The sequence below is a fragment of the Fundulus heteroclitus genome, chromosome 14 (assembly GCF_011125445.2).
Source record: "Fundulus heteroclitus isolate FHET01 chromosome 14, MU-UCD_Fhet_4.1, whole genome shotgun sequence".
NCBI classification, from domain to species: Eukaryota; Metazoa; Chordata; class Actinopteri; order Cyprinodontiformes; family Fundulidae; genus Fundulus; species Fundulus heteroclitus.
The window spans coordinates 23,037,267-23,046,976 of NC_046374.1; the positions used below are offsets into that span (position 1 = coordinate 23,037,267).

At 41.7% G+C, this 9,710-nt stretch overlaps 1 protein-coding gene across 1 annotated transcript in view; it reads right to left on the bottom strand.

The window, feature by feature from the left end:
- The window catches only part of dennd4c (DENN/MADD domain containing 4C), a 62,567-nt gene extending 54,173 nt beyond the window's left edge, over positions 1–8,394 (bottom strand). The window contains 1 exon segment of the mRNA XM_012864931.3: positions 8,107–8,394. The gene's annotated coding sequence lies outside the window, so the exon portion shown is untranslated.
- Positions 8,395–9,710: the final 1,316 nt, after the last annotated feature.

Consider the following 9,710-nt stretch of genomic DNA (forward strand, 5'->3'; position numbering starts at 1 on the left):
CAAGTACCAACAAATAGGCACCGATACCATTTTGATGTTTGTATGTGACTTGAATGCAGCCTTCTCTCTCTCGACTAGTATTATACATGTTATATAAGTTCATGAAAGTTGCACTATTTTGGCATTTGAGAGCCAAAACTCAGGGTTTAAAAGAGATTTTTTAATTATTAATGTAATGTTACCGTCTTACTGTTGCACTACTATTATACATGTTATAATTTCACGAATGTTGCACTATTTTGGCCTTTGAGAGCCAAAAGTTTATTCAACTATTGTCACTCATTCCAGGTAGGCAATAAAAAGTTCTACTACCCTAAGTAGTATGCAGTTCTTCATATACACACACACACACACACACCATCAAACCGATACCATCAAACAGATGGTATCAGTATCGGCCAATACTGCACAGCCAGGTATCAGGGCCAAAGAAATGGCATCGGCGCAACACTATTCATAACACTTTTCAGTACCAAGATGTTTCGTACATGAACAGAAAAACATTACACAGGGAAATATTACATAGAATAAAAAAAAACATTACATTAAAAAGAATATGCTAAGTGAGACCTTGACTCGACTAGTTTCACTGAACCAAGCTTAATCACTAACATTTAAAGCTTAATTGTTACTATTCATACATTAACATACAGAAAGCATACTTGTTTCTAATAAGAAGAAATAAAGTGGGTCTCTAAAAGTAGAATGGGAGGCAGATCCTTTAGCTATCAGGCTCCTCTCCTGTGGAACCAACTCCCAGTTTTGGTCCGTGAGGCAGACACCCCGTCTACTTTTAAGACTAATCTTAAAACTTTCCTTTTTGACAAAGCTTCTAGTCAGAGTGGCTCATGTTAACCTGAGCTATCTCTATAGTTATGCTGCTATAGGTTTAGGCTGCTGGATGACATCAGGGTTTATTTCTCTCACTCTGTTTTCGTTGTTTTTAAATGCTGAAGCCCTTTATTGGCCTTGTGGAGAGCTATTTATGTAAACTATTGATTTACTGTAATAACACACTTAAAATGTCTGTGATGCCAATATGAAAACAACGTTTCTACCATGCCACTTAATAAATACCATCCATATATTTACATGGATTAACTTTTTATTTTACATTTAAAAAAACGATTTAATGATGTAATAGAAACGTTTGAAATCTTAAAAAGTTGTGCATAAAGCGTCCTTCATGACAAACGAGTCTCCTGGTCCGGCTTTAGTCCAACAGCAGGTTTCTCATATCAGCAGCGCCGCCGCTAAAAGCCAATCATTACTGATGCCTGCGGTTGAACCCAACAGGCGCGTGCTTCAAAGGTGGGCGTGGTTTTGAAAAGAGAGGAATGACGCACTTGAATTGTTTGATGATTTATACCGACAGCAAACGACTACACGAGGACCGCACCAGCCCGGGTCAGAGTCTTTGTGATTAAAGCTTGCTGGTAAATAGAAGCTGTTGAGGTGGAGCCACGACGCACCGGGGGAGAGCGGAGCCCTCCAGAAGACGGCCTCCTTCCTAAAAGCGTGACAGCCCCGGCAGACGGAGAGCATTCTTTCCACTGCGGCCAGGAGAGCCTCCCTGACTGACTTTAGTTCTTGCAGCTCCGACAGGACTGCAGGAAAACAAGTGGCACGCCAGTGAGAGGGCCGGCGGAGGGAAACCGGCTGGCTAAAAAGGCTCGTTTCCAACCCCCTGCTCCCTTTTTGTCGATCACAAGATCCACCTTGTTGATGTCTGGCTAGACAGCGTCGGTCTGGAGTTAATGAGTGTCAGGACAGGCAAACAGGCTGTTGAACCAAAAGGCAGAACCTGCACTGTAGCATCAAGTCTGATCTACTAAAACCCTTTAAAAGTAACAATCAGACGATAAAAGGCTCCTGCAGGGAGATCGGCCGACAGGCTTTTCTTTAAAATCAGTCCAACCGATCCCAGATATGTGCTGCCGATTTTTTTCGGGGGTCAATTCTTCAAGCTGATATTGCTTTTTCTTTCCCCATTTACGTGATAAAAAGGACACAGTCACAACAAATGTTACACAAGTCTCAATTTAAACAAAGAAAGGCGCATTATCAAAATCAAAACAAGACCAGATAAATGGATTGCAAACAACGTAGAACATGTAACCCTTTAACAATAAAAAACTAATGTGTGTGCACTTTATGGAGCAGCATGAGGCCTTTGTAGTGCAAATGACCTATCTGAGAATATTTGTAAAGAGCGATACAACAAACAGGATCGGCGTGCACATTTTGGCAAATGGCTGCTCAGTAGCAGACCTCGGTACCCACTGTTGCAGAAATGGTTTAGCACACCGAGAAGCTACGTGATCTTTTTAGCTGTTTTTTTAATGCCCCTTAAAACAACAGTTGAACAAACAAACAATCATAGCTATAAAAATACTAATAAAGTAGACCCGAGTATGTTTTAGAGCCAAATGACGACCTCAGCTTGGAGTCTGGACAGCTGCAAAGTCCAGATTTATGCTAAACATCGTAGTTAGTTTGTAGTTATTTAAAAATAAAATGGATAGTTTTCTAGCCTTGGCCGAAACACGGACGCACGGTTAATATTAAATCACATTTAACTGCTGTAAAACATTCAATGAACAAGAAAAAGTAGATTATATTACATTAGTGCCAGGGCTACACATTTTCTAACATCTTAGTATCAACTGGGCCGATAATAACCGATCTTTATTTCCATCTCCATCATTGTGTGTGTGCTGTGGAAGGGGACGGGATAGGCCATGTGGTATTTATTTGGTCATGTGACCGTGGTTAGGGCTGGACGATAATTACTCTTAATTATTTATTTATTCTTTATTAATTTATTCTTTATTATCCATCCATCCAATTAATATAATTAGTATTTATTATTTATTTATTCTTTATTATTTATTTATTCTTAATTCTTATTTATTTATTCTTTATTTTTATTATTTATTTATTCTTTATTTTTATTATTTATTCTTTATTTTCATTATATTATTATATAACAATATATATCATTCGATATCTAGCGATCGATAGAAAAACAAACATATTAAATATCGGATACCGATACTGGCTCAAATTTTCCCACCAGTTCATCCCTACATATGTTGACTGAGAAACATTACCTAAAAAAAAAATGGGCCACCAAGAAATAATTAATCTGATTAATTTCCAGAAAAGAAGGAACGAGATATATTGAACACATTGTGCACCACAGGCATTGTGTAGCCTAAATATCAGGGAATAATAACCATGATGAGCATCAATATCCTCAACCCCAGAGAAAAAGCTCACTCGACTCACCAGGCAACATTAAACAAGGAACTCGAACCCAAAGGAGGAAAAATTATTAACAAACGAGGCAAATTTAAACCGAGGACATGTTTGGTTGTGGGGAACACGACTGTCTTCCTGCAGATCAAGACTCTGGATCCACATTACAAGAACCAGCAACGCTGTGGACCGCATGGAACAAGACGAGGTACTCCGTCTTTTTGGACCAAGCTGGTTCCAGCGCTGAACAGGTTCTGCTGTTTGCTTATTACCAATCCTTTTTTTTTTTGTTGGTTTACGCTCCCAAACACGTGGCTTCAGGTTCACAATCCTGCTAAGATAATAACGCCACGACGCTTGAGCGTTTTGGATTAGCGTGATCGTGTCTTGGCGGGGCCAGAAACCTGCACCCGTGGTCAGACACTTCTCGTTTCCAGTGCCAAAGCACAAAATCTCTGGCACGGAAAAAACAAAAAAAAAAAAACACGGTTAGGCAGCTAGAGCCGCGTTCTGCTTTCGTTAGAAGCTGGAGGCGAAAAACAGAAGCAGTCACCTGTTGGTCGCCAGCGCCTTGTTAACGTAGCCATACCAGGTCTGGGAGCAGAGCTGGGTCAAAATATATAGACGACTATTGAATCCATCATCTTAAAAACTAAAGCAGACGCATCAGAAAGAGTCCTGAGAGGTCCTGCTTACAGGTTTCCACCAGGCGCACAGTAAGCAGGTGGAAGGAGACGCTCTGGTCAGCTGAGAGCCACACCAAACTTCTCGGCCCACACAGCATCCCAATCACTGAGCTATATAATACACTGGAGTGCTAATCGGCCGCTGTTAGAACGAGTCGCTTTGAAGACACCATATTGGTACTCCCTATTTCCCCCCAGTAACTAGGGAATATGCGCGCTACAGCATTGAATAACGAGGATTTTCTCATGTTCAGAGGGGGCTTAAGACTTTTAAAATGTCAAATGCCATATACTTTTATGTTATGTTCTAAAAATATCAAGTACTGAGAAAGTAATGTGCTGAAATATGTTGCATTTTATTCATTTATATATATATATATATATATATATATATATATATATATATATATATCTATATATATATATATATATATATCTATATATATATCTATATATAATCTATATATAATCTATATCTATATATCTATATATATATCTATCTATATATATATAACATATACATAAACATATATTTACATATGTGTATACATATATATACAGATATACAGATACACATACTTATATATACATATATGTATATTCAATATGAATAACATGTAAAATATTTCAGCACCTAATTTCCTAGTAGTTGATAGTGTTAGTACATCCACTGACTGTAGAATTACCTGTGAAACGTTTTCACACAGCCAGAAAACTGCTTGTTGTTGCAACCAAATCCTGTGGGATTCTGTGAGAGTAGGGAGTAGCAAGATGGCGGCCAGTGACTTCAGTTTTTCGGCAAAATCAGCACTCCAGTGTATAATATAGCTCAGTGGTCCCAACATGGTGGCGGCAGCATCATGCTGTGGGAATACTTAAAATAACTCAGAATACATGGAGAAACGAGTTGTTTTTTTTGTTTTTTTTTTAAACATGAAATCAGCCTGTTTTTAAACAAAGAGTAAAAATCCAGAGATCTGATTAAACAAACTTAATAAATTAATAGAATTCAAAACAGTCAGATGCATCACAAGGAATTAGATTTCTTCAGAGACGAATCATAAGCTGAATTTAATTAAACCAGGCTTCGTTTTTGTTGTTTCTTTCTGCAAGGAAGTGGCGGCGCGGGTGGAAATAATAATAAAACCGTTGCTGCGGAGAGTCGTCTGGGAGTCCATCTACAAGCACACGTTGAGACGGGAACCAAACACTTAAACTCTCCTATGCCCCCGTTTATCCAAGGCTGGGCAGGTAATTCTACTGTCAACCCCCCCCCCCCCCCCCCCTACAATTACCTCAGGCGATTCCTACATTTATGTAAATCCTTAGCTGACTTCTGCCGTGGCGACTCCCATCTCGCTCTGGCAGTCTCCTCTGTCACCTGACGGGCTTAAGGACAAGCACAAAGTGCAAGTTCAATGTACACAAAGCCACAGTGCAGCCATGACCCACTTTATACCCGCAGCCTGTGGGGAGCAAAATCCTTCTTTCCCGTCTCTCCTGTGTTTCCAAGCCGAGGTCAGCCGAGTGTGACGGGGTGAAAGTGTGCGTTTGTGCGTGGCAGGGAGATCCTGCCGGTGCCTCGGTTGTTACCCTGTTAGGACGCAACATTCCTGCAGCCCAGCTCACGTTGCAAGACGCAGCGCACTGGGAGAAACGGGAACGCTCGAAGCTTGACAGGTAAGGAAGCAGCCAAGCGACGGGCAAAGCAGGAAGGAATCTACCCTCGGGGCGTTCGCTGCTGCAGATTTCACAGCATTTGTCCTCATCGAACACCCACACAGGGGAGGGAAGAAATGCTCGTGATTACACGGATTCCAGTCTGTCAAGGTGTAGAAATGAAGAGTCCGTTGTAGCAGGATGTAAACGTGTCTGAAATAATAAAAAGACAATAAGTTCTAGCTTTGATCACCTAGCAGCTCATTCATTTGGTAGTGCTCCCTCAGCATGATGCTGCCACCACCGTGCTGCAGCCTCATCGCTCCTCCAGGCGCGCTTCATGTCACTTTTGTCTCATTGGTCTCCTAAATTGGTCGACTTTTTTTAAAGCAAAAAAAAATAAACATATTTGTTTGTGTCTGGACACCTCATTGTGTTTAAGTTTGGGCCACCCAGCTGTAGATTGGAAGTTAAGTGGAGGAATTTGGTAGATTGGATGCTGCCACCGCCGTGCTGGGAACTGGATGGTGTCTGCATATCCGCAGGCAACCAGAATAATCTTTGTCTCACCGTCGGGCTTTTTTTGGCAGGAGGATGGCTTTTAAACATCCTGATGTGCGTTTTAGGATGATTGTCCTTTTCAGACTTCCAATCCAATCCAAACTGCAACTGTGAAATGAAAGGAGGCTAATCAGGATGCCGATGTCGACGAGCCAGACGTCTCCTGGAGAAAACGTCTGCGGTTAATCCGCCGTAAACGAAGTCCGTCTGGAGGAGGGAAGTTAATGTGGTGCTTCCTAACCAGAGAACATTGGGCCAAACGTCAAGCATGGCAGCGGCAGGAGTTGCACCGTGCTACGGACCCGATGGAGCAAATTGGTCGATGCCGGTACCGTGTGTGAAGTAACGGCTGAAATCAACCGCTGGATTAGAAAGTCAGAACGCCAACCGGGTGTTCAAGACGGATAACTGTGCCAAACAATGCATCAAAGCTGATCCTGGGAGTTTTTTTTGGGGGGATTACTCCAGTGTCTACGTTACTGAAACATGTGTGGCCCCATGCACACCTATCCCGATAATAAGAGTGGTCCACCATCCAGTCAGAATTATGCCAAACGGCTCTTAATTCGGTCGGCCGATGCATAAACGGAGGAAGAAAAAGCAATACTGGCTTCAAAAATCAGCCCCAGAATAAAAACTGGCCGCACATATCTGGTATCCGTTAGAATAATTGGTATGGGGCTTAAAAAAAACTGTCTATTTCTACTCTTAATGACTACATAAAGTGTTTGATTTCTCTGCAACACGCTAAGGAGCATTTATCCAAATATTTTTTTTGCCGTGAATGTATGTATAGATGAGCTAATAAGTGTAATTTAAGTCACCTGCAGACTGGGGCGCAGCGATTTGGCCAAAAATCAATACTGTAAAAACCGTAATTGTGATTTAATTTGGACTTTTTTTTTTCTTGCATTACCCGCAAGCACTAACAACAACAAAAAAGTGGCCCGAAGATAAAGGTGTTTGCAAACGAGGACTATTTAAAAACAATAAGTTTAATTGTTTTTAAAATCAATCAGAACATGATTATTAAAAGAGAATAGCGTTTAATTGAGTTGGACATCAATCCTGATTGAATGACCAGCACTTAATGCTGTGGTGAGATTCCTGAAGGTTTATTGTTTATATGTTTAAAACTATTAATACGATTAGATTATCTCACTGCTGCAACTCCTTTTCCTTCCACGTGGAGGAAAACCCACTTTAAACATGTTACCGACACCTAAAAGACGCGTCTGATCCATTCATTGCTACATAGACAAAAGTTGCACGATTTGAAAATTGTGTTGTTTTTTTATTGCAAATCAAAAGTTAAATCTAGATTTATATTAGCTAGGTATTTTGTGCCAGCACACCGACGGGATCAAAGCCAGCCGAAGAGAGTTTATAAAAGGAAGCTCAACAGTTCCTCGTCAGGCGCACGGTTTCTAACCCGGGTTAAACATCAACAGGCCGGGCTTGAATCAGCAGGTTAAAACCGAGCCGCATCGAGGCTGAAGCAGGAAGTTCCGGGCGGGATCGCAGACACCTGCGGAGGTCCAGACAGGCTGCTTATCAGGCGGTAAGGAGGGCCCGAACAGGAGGAGGAGGAGGAGGAGGAGGAAGGAGGCTCCAACTGTTGCATCCGAGCCCCAGAAGTAGGTCAGCGCCGATCCAGGAAACGATCCGCACCGCGGACACAACAAAGCCAGCTTCCTCCTGCCATCCGCCGGAGCCCAGATACGTGGCTCCCTCCCTCCCTCCTTCTCCCTCCGCGGTCAGTCTGCAGCACCTCCGCGGGGAAAAAGTGCAGACGCAACACCGAAGTCCGCAGACACGCAGCTACGGTCTTCTACAAAAACTTTCACTACTACTTATAATCCCCCCCCCACACACACACACACACACACACACACACAACACGAGCAGCTTCGCCATGTTGTAAAACGTGAGGACTCACCAGCTGTTTGCGCTGCAACGGGAGAGACTATGTTGACATGGAGGCAACTTGCCGCTTCGCCGCTTTTTTTATTTATTCCGTGTCGACGAGGACTTTCCGCCCGGAGGAGGAGGAGCAGGAAAGCATCCCTCCGCCGGTTCCTCTACTCCTGTCAAACTTTGCAGGCGTCTCCTCGCAATTTCATCTGAAGTTGTCGGCGGAGGTAGGCGCCATGTTTGCCGTCTGCGCTGCTAGTTTAGTTAGAGCGTTTCTTCCGAAACGTCGCCCCGTCTCCCTCCCTCCCTCCGTGGAACCGCCCAGCGAAGAGGAGCGGCCACGGCCTGTCCCCCGCTTTAACTGACACGGGCTGACTGCCAGCGCTGGCAGGAAGCGCGCGTGCGCGTGAGCGAGCGCTTCCGGAGATTCCTTTCAAAATAAAATGCAGGTAGTCATATATAAAGAGTAGACCCCGCATCGACCGCTCGCGCCTATAGGCGCTGACGAGATTTAGGGGCGCCATCTTGGGGCGGTCGACAACTCCGCTCGGTCTAATGTGTTAACCAGGTGCAGAATCAATTTTAATCAACTATAACTCGTTTAATGTTAAACTAATTTTCACATTTGTTTTGCTTAAAACTTTAAAACTATGGCTATTATAACAAATGGTCCAGTGCGTTTAAATAATCTCAGTGGGGTTAAAAGTAATAGAATATTCTGACATGATGTATGTATGTTTCAAAACACAGCCACTCACACATTTTATATTATGTCTATGCAGGTAGTTTTCCGAATAAAGGTAAGTGTTGTATTTATTTTAGCCCTACTTCCTTTTTCCTAAGTGGTTACTCCACTTGTTAGGCCGCCATTGTAAATAATAACTTGTTCTTAATGACTTGCCTGTAAAAATAAAGGTATAAAAAATAAAATTTAAAAAAAAAAGGACGGGGTGGGATTTTGTTGTTTTCTGAGTAACTTAAAAAAAAAAAGTGGTGATAAAACATGGTTTATTTTTAAACGTACTTCATATCAATACAAGCCATCTGATTTGGTACTTTGTTGTTGCTCAATAAATCCTCATCAGAAAAACCTTTTAAACTGTAGTTGCAAATATAAAAAAAAAATTAAACTAGCATACGACGGCTGATATTTGTGTCTTTTAAAATCATAAATGTAGGGGAGGAAGCAATATTGGCTTCAAAAATCAACGCCACATATTGGGTATCGGTTAGACTGATGTCAAAATAATGGCGAGGGCCTTAAAAAAACTGTGTATTTCTACTCTTAATGACTACATAAAGTGTTTGAATTCTCTGCAACATGCTAAGGAGCATTTATCCAAATATTTTTTTGCCGTGGATGTATGGATAGATGAGCTAATAAGTCATGTGCGTACTAGGGTGGAGCGATTTTGCCAAAATTCAAAACTGCGATATATTTCCACCGTAATTGTTATTTAATCTGGACGTTTCTCTGCATTAACCACACAAAAAATGGTCTGTAGATAAATATGTTGAACATAAAGTGCAACCACCAAACAAGTCTATGTGTTAAACAGTTTGACCATTAACTTAATGCTGTGGTTAGATTCCTGAAAGTTTCTGGTAATGAAGTATTGTTTATATAAA